Here is a 15,045-nt window from a genome sequence, read left to right as displayed (position 1 = left end):
AATTTAATTTTTAAATTTTATCATCAAAATTTTGTAATTGCATATTTTGTTTTTGTAGTTTTAACAATGCTCTTTCTTAATTCCCACATTTTTTTTGGGTGAAATTTTGTCCAAATAAATCTATATTTAAAATTATAATCATATTTATCAAAATTTTTACTAAGATTATCTTTAATTCTTTTAATATATTTATACTCATTTATTTAAAAATTGAAAACTATTTTTTTCTTTTTTTTGTAAACACGTTTTATTACCTTTCAAGTAAAAAATTAAATAAGTTTGAAAGTCAATAAAAAAAATTAAATACCACTTTCAATAATTTTTAGATAAAATTTTATATAACATATTTTATTTGAAATTTAATTCCTAAAGTTTCACTAAAAAATTGTATTGACAATTTTCTTACTTTGAGTCAAAATACTTTGCATTAGTTTATCTAGATAAGAAAATTTATTAAAATAATATTACAACTTCATATCTTAGTTATTTTTTAATAAATTTATCTTTTTAAAAATTTTAAAATAAGAATATTAAAAATTAAACAGGCAAAGGATATATATATAATATGAGTGAAGTGACAATCAAATTTTAAAATTTTTAAAATATGGTTAATGTGGAAAATATAAAAAATAACTAAAAATAAGAGAAAATATAAATAAAATGGTAATATAAATTTAAAATAAAAAATGAAAATTAAACTAAAAGATAAATACAAAAATATAAAAAATATTTGGATGAAAAATTCACAAAAATTTATCCTTGCTTATAATAAGAGTAAAATGATTCAATATCTTTAAAAATGAAAAAAAAAAACATTATTGTTTTTTATTTGACATAACATAAAAATATAAATCGGAAGAAAAAGAAAAACAAAAATAAAAAGTTAGAAATGGGTAATATGTAATAAGGAATGGAAAAAAAAAAAAAGGAAAAAAATTGAATAGGTATTAAGGGTATTTTAAGGATATTTTTTACACGGTGTCAGGTTTAAATGTGCATGATACAGGATCTTTGATGACACCCCTCTCACTTCAAAACACAATTCTTGCCTAAAGTTACATTAACCCATGCATCAGCCGACCTGCTTCTACAAGTCCCACCCTAATGCCTAGAAGCCATCAACGTTCCCAAACCCATCTCAAGTCACTTTTCAATACCTCTAAAACGATCATCATCATCACCAGCAACAGTGAGCTCCATCTTTTCAGCAGCCAAGCTTCGTTGGTTTTGGATGTTTACCAAACCATCATAAATCCAAGAATGTTTACACAGGAATCTCATGCCAAATCATATGAAGAAATATGCCTTTGTTTTGAGTGAATCATACCTGAGTCCATTTTGTTTTCGTTTGAACAAGGTATGGATCTTCTAAGACTGTGGGGGACACCACCTCTTTCTGGATTCTCTCAGATGATGGGAGCAGGAGAAAAAACGAGTCTGTTCTTATTTCATATAATGTGATTAAATTGAACAGACACTTAGCCTTTGGTTTTATATCCTCCTGCCTTAGGGACCATACCCTTTGGCTATTGGGCCTCACGAGTCTTAGGCCCATCATTTAAGGCCCGTGATGGCAATGAGCTCTACACATAAGGTGGCCCATACTATGAAAAACTGATACAAAATAAATATCAATAAGCGAATAGCTTAGTCATGTATCATTGTTAAATATGTGAGTCCATATCTCAACAATCTCCCACTTGGACCACATATAGTACAAAACAATGTTCATGATAGTACTTTATTGAGCTCATCTTGCTATTCTAACTTAATATCCTTAAACAATCCGGTCTATTAGTTATGTTAACATAGGATCAAAGCGGCCTTCGTTAATCTTAATTATAACTAGACCCATCAATGATCACAACATTAACAAAATTAGCAACATGGATCAAGTATGGATGTGTAGCATGGAAATTACATAGAATGTGATCTTTAATATGTCTATTTCTAATTGGTCCCACTTTATGACTAAAAATTAGTCAAATTCCACTTTCAACACTTGATGCTAATATGCTTTTGAAAGTCATCATTTCAATTTAGAGAATTCAAATACAATAATATTTAAAATTAAGGTTTGTACAGATAACACAACATAATGTCACATCAAGAAAACGAACACAAAATCTAAATACAAACTCCCACTATACTAGCACATCATCAATGTGTACAACACCCATATGTGTGACATGCTCATGATATACTTTGGGTGGCAAACCCTTAGTGAGTGGATCCGCAATCATGGAGTTTGTGCTTATGTGTTCAATCGATACTTGAAGACTCTGAACTCTTTCTTTCACAACCAAGAACTTGATGTCAATATGTTTGGACTTTGACGAACTTCGGTTGTTCTTAGAATACAATTCTGCGGCTTTATTATCACAATTGATTCTCAATGGTTTCTCAATCCCATCAATAATTCGCAACTGAGTGATAAAATTTCGTAGCCATATCCCATGGTTTGATGTCTTGTAGCAAGCTATGAATTCTACTTCCATGGTGGAAGAAGCAATAAGTGTTTGTTTAACACTTTTCCATGAAACTGCTTCTCCAGCCAACATGAAGATGTAACCTGAAGTGGATTTCCTGCTGTCAAGATATCCCGCGAAATCGGAGTCCGAATATCCCACGATCTCCAAATGACTAGATCTATGGTATGTGAACATATAGTCTTTAGTTCTTTGTAAATACCGCATAACCTGTTTTGCCTTTTTCCAGTGATCCATACCTGGGTTACTTAGATATCTGCCTAACATTCCAACAATGTACGCAATATCCGGACGCGTACAAACTTGTGCATACATGAAACTTCCTATTGTCGAGGCATAGGGAATCATCTCCATATCCTTTTTCTCAAGTTCATTTTTCGGACATTGGTGCAAACTAAATTTATCGCCTTTTGCTACAGGCGTGTCTCCTGGTACACAATTGCTCATGCCAAATCTACTCAACACTTTATCAATGTAGGCCTTTTGTGATAACCCAAGTATACCTCTTGGACGATCCCTATAGATCTGTATACCCAACACAAAAGATGCATCACCAAAATCTTTCATATCAAATTTACTAGATAGAAATCGCTTGGTTTCATACAAAAGTCCCACATCACTACTTGCAAGTAGAATATCATCAACATATAGCACCAAGATAATGAATTTGCTCCCGCTGAACTTGAGGTATATGCATTGATCAACGGTGTTCTCCTTAAAACCAAATGAAGTAATCACCTGATCAAAATTTCGGTACCATTGTCGGGATGCTTGCTTTAAACCATATATGGACCTTTTTAATCTGCATACAAGTTACTTTGAATCATTAGACTCAAAGTTCTCCGGTTGCACCATGTATATTGTTTCATCAATGTTACCATTAAGAAACGCAGTTTTAACGTCCATTTGATGTAGCTCTAAATCATAATGAGCTACAAGTGCAATGATGATTCTAAAGGAGTCATTTGATGAAATCGGTGAAAAGGTCTCCTTATAATCAATGTCTTCCTTTTGAGTGAAACCTTTTGCGACTAGGCGTGCCTTATACCTAGCAATGTTGCATTTTGAATCCCGTTTGGTCTTAAAAATCCATTTACAACCAATCGGTTTTATACCTTCAGACAACTCTACTAGGTCCCAAACACCATTGTCTTTCATTGATTTTATCTCTTCCTTCAGGGCTTCTATCCACTTTTCAGAGTTAGAACTTTGTTTGACTTGATTAACTGAAATTGGATCGTCTTCTATACCCATGTCAAACTCATGTTCTTGGAGATATACAACATAATCATCTGAAATTGTACTTCTCCTTTCTCTAGTGGATCTCCTTAGTGGCACTTGTACTTGAGGTTCTTGAGGTTGTTGAGTTACCTCTTCATGAACTTGAATTGGTTCTATAACTTGAGCAGGAGGAATTTCAGGTATGTCTTGAATTTCTGTTATCAACTATACATTCTGAATAGTGTCATCAAACATAATATGACCATGTCCAGTCGTAGGAATACTAACAGATTCCTCTTCAAATACCACATTTCTTAATTGTTCTCTCCCACTTAACTTAACATCCTCAATGAACTTAGCATTACCCGTTTCAAAGAAGGATTTAGATGAGGGGTCATAAAATTTGAAACCTCTCGACCTTTCAGAATACCCTACAAAGTAGCAGCTCACTATTCTAGAGTCCAATTTCTTTTCATTTGGCTTGTAAGGCCTAGCTTCAGCTAGACAACCCCAAACATGCAAGTGCCTAATACTAGGTTTCTTGCTAGTCCATAATTCATATGGTGTTTTGGCTACTGCTTTACTTGGTACTCTATTCAAAATGTAAACTGCAGTTTTGATAGCTTCGCCCCAAAGTGATTCTGGTAAGGTGGAATGACTAATCATACTTCTTACCATATCCTTAAGAGTACGGTTTCGCCTCTCTGCTACAACATTTTGGCTTGGAGTCCCTGGCATGGTGTACTGAGGAACGATACCACACTCCATCAAATATTTGGCAAATGGCCCTGGACGTTGTTCACTTGATCCGTCATATCTACCACAATATTCACCCCCACGGTCAGATCTGACAACCTTTATTTTCTTGCTTAGTTGGTTCTCAACTTCAGCTTTGAAATTCTTGAACATATCCAATGACTGAGATTTCTCATGAATCAAATAAAGATAGCCATAACGCGAGTAATCGTCAATGAAAGTGATAAAATATTGTTGTCCATTCCAAGAAGCTGTAGGGAATGGACCACAAATGTCCGCATGTATCAATTCCAAGAGGTCACTGCACCTATTGGCATCCTTTTTCCTCATATTTGTTTGTTTACCTTTAATGCACTCTATACAGACTTGAAAGTCTGAGAAATCAAGTGAATCAAGAATTCCTTCTGACACAAGCCTTTGAATCCGTTGATTTGAAATGTGACCCAAACGCTTGTGCCATAACATTGATGAATTCTCATTTATTAATTTTCGCTTAATGCCATAATCACTTGAATGCAAGGTTTCATTTCCATTAGTGGCCTTTATGGTCAATTTGTATAATTTATCTATTAGACTACCTGTACCAATAACATTTGAATTTAGATAAAGACTAACCATTTCATTTCTAAATGAACAACAATATCCAAATTTGTCCAGACATGAAACAAAAATTAAATTCCGTCTAAACGACGGTACTACAAAAGTCTCTTCCAAATCCAAAGTACATCCAGAGTCTAACTGTAATCTTAAAAGACCAATAGCCTTGACTGCAACCTTGTTGTCATTTCCCACATAGATGTATTTTTCACCATCAGTTGGCATTTGACTCCTTAGGCAACCCTGCATAGTGACACTTATGTGAGTAGTTGCACCCGTATCTATCCACCAAGTGTCAGTAGGCACTACAACTAAATTAATTTCTGAACAAACAAAGTTGAGAAATGTGTCTTTCTTTTCACGCCAAGCAGCGTATTTGGTACATGTCTTCTTCATATGACCAACCTTTTTGCAAAAGAAACAAGTGATCTCCTTATCTTGTTTCTTCTGCACCTTCTGCTTTGATGTCTCAGAAACTGCAGTTTTTTTTCCTTTATTATCCCTCTTTTTTTTCTTGTTGGCACAAAATCCTTGAGATGTGGAAGTCAAGTGAGCACTTTCTATCTTCTCTTGTTTCAATCTCTCTTCCTCTTGTACACACTGAGCAATAAGCTCATTCAAAGTTCATTTCTCCTTTTGAGTGTTGTAACTGATCTTGAATGGACTGAATTGTGTAGGCAGAGAGATCAAGACCAAGTGCACAAGTATGTCTTCCGACAACTCCAAATTTAGTGCCTTGAGTCTAGTCACAAGATTAGACATTTCCATAATGTATTCCCTTATATTCTCTTTCCCTTTATACCGCATAGAGACAAGCTTACTAAGAATAGTGCTTGTCTCAACCTTTTCGTTTGCAGCAAATCGGTTTGCTATCTAGTCCAAGAATGCCTTGGCTCGGGTTTCCTCAGGTATTGCACCACTTATAGCTTCTGGAATTAAGTGCTTCATTATCATTAGACTCATGCGATTAGATCGCTCCCATTTTTCCATAGTAGACCTTTGCTCAGCAATGCTGGCATCAGTAAGATCTGAAGGGCGATCTTCTCTTAATGCATAGTCTAAATCCATGCACCCAAGCACAATTATAACGTGCTCCTTCCATTTCTTGAAGTTTGTGTCATTAAGCATTGAAATGTTTTTAACATTTGCAGATATAGAAGATGCTGAATTCATAATAATAAAGCTCACAATCAGTCATATAATCATCACACATACATGAATAAATAAATAAATAACATATATATGTATATGTATGTGGACATATAACAAGATACCTAACACAAACATCAATATTCAGTCTTTAGACAGAAATATCAACTTGTAATTGGCATCTTTATACAAAATTAATTCATGAATATTGACAATAAAACTGAAAAACAATATGCTCGTCTCCTGCGGTATGGTTCAGGGGTATTTTTGGCCCAAAAATTATATATATATTTATCCATAGCCCAGTGCACGATTGACTCCAATTTTGCATGAAACATACCAATAAAGTGACATGCTGTGAAACATACCAATAATATAATGGGAAGTTTAAAATAAAATAAAATACTCTGCAGTAATGAATACTGCACAACAATGCAAACCCACAGCAACTTGAAGCCAAACGACGGCGTCTATCGCATTCCTACAGGCGGCGTCACAAGGAAAACGCCACCATTCTACTAGAAAAGGCGCCAGAAAGCAGCGCCAGAACAACAGCGCCGCCTGAAACTGAGATGGCGCATGAACGGACGCCTACAGCACCTGAAAGTGGCGCTGAACGCCGCATGGGACTGCACCTGAATGGATGCCTACAGTGCCTCAAATCGCGCCTGAAAGTGGCGCTGAACACCGCGTGGGACTGCGCCTAAACAGACGCCTGCAGCGCCTCAAATCGCGCCTGAAATTGGCACTGAACGGCACCAAAATGGCACCTTCTGATCCCCAACACGACCTCATTTCAAATCGCGCCTGAAAGTGGCACCAAGGATTGAAATATCGGTAAATACGGATATATCGGTACTTGGATTTTACGGATATATCGGAAATATCGGAGAAATATCGGTGGATATTTTTCATTAAATATCGATGAGACAAAAATTATCCAAAATTGATGGAAATGCTTAGAAAAATCCAAAGAATGATAAAAATAAGTAAGAATATACATGTTAAAGTTATTTTATAAGTGTAATCAATGTTTTTAGAACCGGACCGATGATCGAACGTCATAAATATATAATTTATATATTATTAAAATTAAAAATAATTATAAAAATTTTAAAATATATATGAATAAATTAAACATCAATAATATTATTTTATATCTTTGATATTATCAAATTAAATCATATTAATATTTTAAATTTTATTAAATGAAATATGTATAATATTTAATTGTGAATATATAAAAAAATGAAAATTTAAACTAATTTCATAATTTTTAAAAATATTATATTATTTTTATTTAATATTATAAAAAAATTTAAAATCTAATATATATTGTTTTGTTTGGCATATTAGATAACAAAACACATGTAGCCTAGTGGTGTCCTATGTGGACTATAGTAAAAGATTGGTCAAGGTTCAAATCCTCTTGGTGGAGTTTTGTTATGTTTTTTTTCATTGATATTTATCAATCCCACATCGGAAAATGAGAGGAACAAGGAGTCAAATGACTCCTATAAAAGTCATCCTCAGCAAAGTCTTGGCATGGTCTTGTGGGCTGAAATAAAAGCCCACAGTAATTGGAGTGGATATGTGGGTTGTGTCATAAGACAGGCCCAACATGGAATCCTTTCTTTCATGCTTACAATGAGAGGGTAATATTTTTATCTTGTAATTTTTTTTATAAAAAATTAAATTACACGGGTGAAATCTAGTTGGAAAAAATCGGCGATTTTTTGAAAAAATCGGCGATTTTATCAGCAAAAAATCGCCGATATTTTCAAAAAATCGCCGATATATCGCCGATTTTACCGATTAATCGCCGATTTTTTTCCATCCACCTCCGTCTTCTCCGCGCGTGCCTCCACTCGCCGATTTTTCGCCGATTTTTCGGTTCTCCACCGATATTTCGCCGATATATCGGCGATTTTGCCGATTTTTGGCCGATTTTTCCGTCGATCGATAATCGGTGCTGATTATCGTTTCGATGCCGCCCGATAACCGATATTTCTCCGAAATATCGGCGACATTTTCCGATTTTTCAATCCATGAGTGGCACTAAATGCCGCGTGGGATTGCACTTGAATAGCGCCTAAACGTGTTCCTCAGGCGGCGTCAAAACGGAAACAGCGTCACCGCCCATCACAGGCAGCAATGCCAAACGACGCCATTTCCACGCTGAGGTTCGTCTCTATCCTTGCCCACCACAGCGCCATCCTTGCTCTCACAAAAACCTAGTCACCACCCTCCTTAATGGCCTCCGAAATCGTGTCGCGACTGATGGTTTTGGTGAGTGAAATTGAGAGCACGGCGATCCCAGAAAAATAAAATAAAAAATGGCAATTTCTTAATGATTTTAACATGCTGTTCTGATACCAATTGTTTACCAAACCATCATAAATCCAAGAATGTCTACACAGGAATCTCATGCCAAATCATATGAAGAAATATGTCTTTGTTTTGAGTGAATCATACCTGAGTCCATTTTGTTTTCGTTTGAATAAGGTATGGATCTTCTAAGACTATGGAAGGCACCACCTCTTTCTAAATTCTCTCAGACGATGGGAGCGGGAGAGAAAACGAGTCTGTTCTTATTTCATATGATGTGATTAAACTGAACAGATACTTAGCCTTTGGTTTTATACCCTCCTGCCTTAGGGACCATGCATACCCTTTGGCTGTTGGGCCTCACGAGTCTTAGGCCCATCATTTAAAGCCCGTGATGGCAATGAGCTCTACACATAAGGTGACCCATACTATGAAAAACTGATACAAAATAAATATCAATAAGTGAATAGCTTAGTCATGTATCATTGTTAAATATGTGAGTCCATATCTCAACAATGGATTCCAAACCCCATTCGCTGCATCACTCTGCCATGTTTCCTCTACACTACTTCTCGCCCTATCCTTCCTCCCGGTTCTCATCACTGTGCCGAGAGCTCAGGCCAACTTCAAATGCAGTTCCGGTCCCACCTGTAATGCTCTCATCTGTCATTTCGAAATATCACCAACATCACAGTTGATGCACGAGCAGACAACCATGCCCTGATTCAGATATCTCATTCCATTCTTATTTCCGAATATTCACTCCAACCCAGAATCGCTACAACCACGTTTCCAAACACCCACTTTGTCTCCATTCAGAGTCCATTCGCCATGTGCCGAGCTTTGTGTTAGAACTCACCACATGCAGCTGCTTTGAGGCGCCGGAAACTGGTTGCTGCCCCCTTTTTAACGAATGAATAACAGCAGTAGTCGGTGTAAGGACCACGGTTCTGGAGAAGATTGCACCATTGCCACATATCATTGCAATTGCACCAACTTCGGTTGCATCAAAATCCAAGTCAAATACCTCCCCGAGTTCATTGCATCAACAGGATTTTTTTTTACAAGGCCATGCTCGCTGTGGTACCTGTATTTTTTTTATTTAATTTTGCTTATTTATCTGTTCTTTTATGTTATTATTATTACCATTACTATTATTATTTTGGTCTTTATTCTCTTTGTGTTTTGGAGCTTGTATTTTAAATTTTGGAGAAGTGGGGAAGTTAGTTTCATCTAACGCCTGTTTAGCCCGTGAGTGACCACTGACCCCTGTTTTCTGGAGTCTTCTAGACGGTATAAAATCTGAGAAGCCGCCTTTGTTATACGGTGAGCGATTTTTTTTGGCGTTGGGTTTCTGAATCTCTGTTGATAGAGAAAGCTAGAGAGGAGAGAGAGAGTGATCTTTGACCATTCTGGATCTCTGTTGAGAGAAAAACTGGAGAAATCGAGAGCGAAAGAGATTTTTGGCCATTCTTCTAACTCGGGTGAGAGAAAGAGAGAGATTTTTTGGTTTTTCTTTGATTTTCTGTCGAGAGAAAGCTGAAGAGACAAGAGAACGAGAGGGTTAGCGATTTTTTTATTTTTCTGTGATTCCGGTCTTGGTATAGAGAAAATTTGGAGAGAGTGAAGAGAAAAACAAAGTCAAGATTGAGAGAGATCATCGAGAAGAACTTCCGGCAAGGATCAGAGGACGAATAGAGTTTCTGACTGTTTAATTTGGTGCATCTCGTCTCTCAGGTTCCATTTTCTTTAATTATTTGGTGTACTTGTAAATATCAAGATCACGATCCTCTGTTTTTGTGTTTTATTTGGTTTGGATCAAGATATCTCGTTTTCTTGTTGTTGATTTGAGTTTGATTATCTCAGAATTTTTTTTGAATAGATTTTTTTGTGGCCTCTGCATCTTATACAGTGTCTCTATCATTTTTGTTACAGCTTGTTTATAATAGCTTTAAAAAATTTAGATCCTAGACTTTTTCTCTGTTTGCTTCTGTAGATGTTTAATATGTTTTGATTTTAATCATGAAAATTTTTGTTTAATAAATTCTAAATAAGTTGTTACGTGATTAGGGACTCATTACTTTAGGTGTGATTATAAAAAATTGAAATGATTGCTTTTGAAACTTTAGATCTAGGCCTTTCCTCTGTTTTCTTTGGATTAGTTTTGCTAACTGTAGATCATTGTTTAATAAATTCTGAATATATAATCACAAGGTGAGAGATCATTTTAGGTATTAATGTTTTTCATTTAAGGACTCTAAAATGCATTTACCCTTTTGCTAACTGAGGATACATGATACATATACTGGGGCCCATTTAGATATGGAGGATAAGGGCCATTTTGGAGTTAATGCATACCCACTCCTCCTCACCCTCACAGCCTAACGTTTGGTCTTTTGCTTAGCTGTGGACTGGTACCCCACATTTACCCTTTCAGGGTCCCTTTCCCAAGCTGGACCCGTGAGTAGCAGAGTATTACAACTTTGACATTCTCATTGATTAAAGGGAATAGACGCTGGGGGGCTTGATGGTTGATACCATTTTGTTGTTTTCTCTATGTAGATAAATGCGAGGTAGAGGGGCATTTGGTAAGAGGGGTTTAGTCTCACAGCTTGTCAAACATTGATGATCAATATGAGGTAAGGGAGGTGGGAGGGGTTTTTAATTTGGAGGCATCGAAGACAGACATTCGAGGGGGGCCCCTCGTGCTCGTCACGTGCTTCCTTTCCTAAGACCAACGACAGCTGCCCAACCATTCCTCCTCTTCTTCTTCCTCCCATCCTCTCATCCGCTGCCACGTTTCACTCAGTTTCATCCCCACCCCCACGTGACATTGTATTCACTTGAAAACTAACCCCCCACCACCCCTCCCTTTGCACCAACTTCGCTCTTACATTTCTTTTTCACAATTTGCCGTAAATCATCTCCTAATAACCTACACATATGTTTATATGTTTTTTGTTTCAAATTTGTAGCATGTCTATTTCTTTGTACTCCGATGTTTGGTAATTGAACTCATATTTGGGGAGACACTAGGAAGCATCTTTTTTTCTCTTTTCAAATAAGGCCACTGTTTGTTAGGGTTTTAGAGAAATTCATAGACCATTAATCAGTAGGATTCCAAACATTGATGATTGAAAATTTTGGTCCCATCAGATAATTTGAGCCGCTGAAGTTGGGGCATCTTTTAGCTTTGAGATACCCTCTACAATGGGTGGATCTATCACGCAGAGAGAGAGGAGGAGGAGGAGGAGAGCCTTTATTGGATATTGAAACACATCTTCACAGGGTTTCACGCTCCAAGGGAATGTGAGAAACAAGATCCAATAAAAGGAGATACTTGGAGAGTGTTTCACATGTGGGTTTCTGGACGACTGGGTCATGCAGGCATATTCTCATATCCACAGATAGAAATACTGGGGGGAAAGCTTTAGCTGGCCTTCTCTTTTAACTTACCCTTTCTATGTTTCCCGATAAAAATTAAGAATCAGAACTTTATTGGCATGGAGCTTCCATGTAGCAGGATTGAAAGTTGAAACATCTGATTACAAAAGGAGAAAAAAGAACAAACAAATGTAAAAGCAAAGACAAACGCTTTTTTCTTTCCCCTTTACACATGTATGTAATCCTCTCTTTTTCCCACTCTTTTTCTTTTCACCTGGCTTTCAGTTCATTTCAGACTTCTGTTTGTTTTGTACTATGCGACTTGGGCTTTATCCACTCACTCCAAATTCATACACCAGCCGGATCTCAATGAAATTCTCTTAACTATGCTTGCCAAATCTATTAATGAACCCCTCTTCAAGGCATCAGAACACACACTTCATTCATTTATTTAAATCAACCTTAGAATAGATCAAATGTTGCAGTAATTTTTGGCTGACACATTCTCAAGAGTGGGAAGCTGGATTACACAAATGTGGATGCATATGGAGCAGCCTCGGATCCCATTAATGGAACGTGTTTGTCTCCAGAGGGGCTCCCTAATGAGGGAATGGAGATGGGCAATACCTTTTACCACCTTGTAGCAACAAATGGTGGAGTATGGCCTACCTCCATTTCCTGAATTTTAAGTGGCTCAAGTGCACGTGAAGCAGTCAGTTTCCCATCTCTCTGTCTCTGCACACTCGGAATGCAATCTGATAAAGGATAGCCCATGAGAAAAGTCATTGTCTGGTTTGGAGTATTATGATTTTGTATTTTGAGGAATGAAATAAAAATTACAGGCTTAAAAGTATCAAAGTATTTCTTGCAACTAGATTTCTCTCTCGTCTGTCTTTTCACTTTCATTTGCCCACTTTTTTCATGGCACGAATGGATTTGAAAGATTGTGGCAGACATTAATAAATTCATACGAAACTGCATTGAAAATTTGGGAATAAAAAGGAGATTCCTCTCAAAGTCAACAGCAAATTTTGATGAGTGGATTCTCCCACTACAAGTGCACATCTTTCATAAGTTTGAATCACGCATGAAATCTTCAAGGAGGCATTTGTTTCTTCTAGTATTACGATTGGAAGAGAGATCATGCTCCAAAGTTCAAGGTATCGTAAATGTCAAGTTTTATTTTCTTGCTTTTGCCGTAGTCAAGACTCGAGACAGACTTCATCATGTAAGCACCAACGAGCTTAAAACCCATTTGAAACCCAGTGACATTTCAGCCCACTTCAGGACAGCGGGCTTGGAAATGGGCCGACTGCAGCCCACGTTACCCAACATTCTAATTCCCCCGACACCTTGCTCAGCCCAAATCAAATTTCAGATTAGCTTGAAGTGACTGGATACCTGCCCAGCTCAAATTAATTGACAATCCCAAGAAAGTTACCACAATGAAATTAATAGAAGGGAGGAAGGGGGCTGCTGTGGGGATTTTTAAAATACGGCAGTTCACAAACTATTTTCAAATCTACAATATTTTTTAGGCATCAATAGAAAATTGCATTTTAAGGAGACAACTTCAGTTTAAATAGACATATTCTGATAAAAATATTAAAGCTATATTTTTTTCTTGAAAATTATAGTAAAAGAAAAAAAAATGATTTCTTATATTTAGACAAAAGATGAAGAAAAAAATAATAAAAGATTTTTGTTTCCATTTTCTTTATATAAAGCCATAAAGGTAAGTTTAAGAAAAAAATTTCGGAAATTAATTTTTCATACTTTGTATTCCTTATATTGTTCCACGCCATTTCTTTCTATCAAAGTTTATGAGAATCAAGTGCAACATATTTTTTTTTTCCTTATTGGTGCAATTTTTAGGGTTCTATTTTGGGAGAATTGTGTTTTGGGCCCAGCTGGGCCCAAAAATTAACATTTGGTCCCCCAACCACCCATATTTAAGCCCAAGACCCAAACAAAGTATGAAAATTAAAATGAAGGATATTGCCTTTCATTAATTCCTAAAATACCCTTATCCCTTATATGCCTATAAGTGAGTGTGAATTTTAATTTTTTTTGTGTTTTTTTTCCTTTTCTATTCCCTATTAAATATTACTCATTTCTAACTTTTTTTTTCCTTTTTATTCCAATATATATTTCTATTTTATGTCAAACAAAAAACAATAATATTTTTTTATTTTTCATTTTTAAAGATATTGAATCTTTTTGCTCTTATTAAAAGCAATGATAAAAATTTTGGGATTTTTCATCCAAATATTTTTTATCTTTATGTATTTATCTTTTAGTTTAATTTTCATTTTTTATTTTAAATTTATATTACCCTTTCATCTATATTTTTCTCTTATTTTTTATATTTTCTACATTAACCATATTTTAAAAAATTTTAAAATTAACTATCACTTCACTTTATTATATATATATCTTTTTAGCTTTTTAATTTTTAATGTTTTTATTTTAAAATTTTTAAAAAGATAAATTTGTTGAAAAAAAATGACTAAGATATGAAGTTCTAATATTATATTAATAATTTTTCTTATCTAGATAGACTAATGCAAAGTATTTTGACCCACAATAAAAAAATTGTCAATACAATTTTTTAGTTAAACTTTAAAAATTAAGTTTCAAATAAAATATATTATATAAAATTTTATCTAAAAATTATTGAAAGTGGTATTTAATTTTTTTATTTATTGACTTTGAAACTTATCTAATTTTTTACTTGAAAGGTAATAGAACATGTTTACAAAAAAAATTAGTTTTTCATTTTTTAAATAAATGAGTATAAATATATTAAATAAAATTAAAGATAATCTTAGTAAAAAATTTGATAAATATGATTATAATTTTAAATATAGATTCATGTGGATAAAATTTCACAAAAAAAAAAATAGTGGAAAGAAAGAACATTGCTAAAACTACAAAAACAAAATATGCAATTACAAAAATTTGATGATGAAATTTAAAAACAAAATTCGAAACAATTCTTGAGTGAGAGAATTTGAGTGGGGAAAAAATATTTGAGTGAAAAAAAATAGGAAAGTTTTTCGAAATCACTTTAAATCCTTAACAAAAAGTAGTCTTGTACACCTTTGTACAATTAGTAAAT

The 15,045-nt window shown here is 35.0% G+C and overlaps 1 long non-coding RNA gene across 1 annotated transcript; it reads left to right on the top strand.

Annotated features, from left to right (window-relative positions):
• Positions 1 to 9,038: 9,038 nt before the first annotated feature.
• LOC132254183 (uncharacterized) lies at positions 9,039 to 12,182 on the top strand. Its single transcript, XR_009466435.1, has 2 exons — positions 9,039 to 10,277; positions 11,697 to 12,182. It is a non-coding gene; the product is annotated as an uncharacterized LOC132254183 (long non-coding RNA).
• Positions 12,183 to 15,045: the final 2,863 nt, after the last annotated feature.

The sequence above is a fragment of the Vitis vinifera genome, chromosome 8 (assembly GCF_030704535.1).
Source record: "Vitis vinifera cultivar Pinot Noir 40024 chromosome 8, ASM3070453v1".
Classification (NCBI taxonomy): Eukaryota; Viridiplantae; Streptophyta; class Magnoliopsida; order Vitales; family Vitaceae; genus Vitis; species Vitis vinifera.
The sequence above is the reverse complement of the archived record's forward strand: the minus strand, read 5'-3'. Positions and strand labels throughout refer to the sequence as shown.